Genomic DNA, 612 nt, shown 5'->3' on the forward strand with positions numbered 1-612 from the left:
TGACACCCACTTTCGGTTTCATTTTACATAATTGATCAAAGGCTGCTTGGCAAAAAACCTTACATTCCGCTTTAAAAAAAAAAAAAAATTTAAAGTTGCGGCCCCACGTACGTAGCCTGCATCTATCAAAACATAATCAACCTCTCCTCACATCAACACATACACAACACCCACAAACATCATCACTACAAGTGCAAACTCCAGCTTGTTCAGATACGCACTCAGATGGATCTATATTGTAAGTTGGGATCAATTTATTACAACATCTGAACTCCATGAGGAAGCTTCTCTGCTTCCTCTGAACATCGAGTGGTGTAGGTTGGTCTGTAAACAGTATGCCAAGTCTGTAAACGGTATGCCAAGCACTCCGTGATTGGCATACCGGCTGGCTGGATAGACTCGACACCATGTTTCCTTCCCTTGCTACAGCCCTCACATCGCCGTTTTTAAATAACTTCACCTCGTCACCTGACGCTTTGTGACTGCCATACCTCACCCCCGCTTCCTCATTATCCTTCGCCATAGTGTGGAACCAACATCCTCTATCCTCACCCACCATCCCACTGGTTTCGGTTTCCAGCACGTGACACTTGCTGCTAGTACTCGTGCAAG

The sequence above is a fragment of the Penaeus monodon genome, chromosome 8, assembly GCF_015228065.2.
Source record: "Penaeus monodon isolate SGIC_2016 chromosome 8, NSTDA_Pmon_1, whole genome shotgun sequence".
NCBI classification, from domain to species: domain Eukaryota; kingdom Metazoa; phylum Arthropoda; class Malacostraca; order Decapoda; family Penaeidae; genus Penaeus; species Penaeus monodon.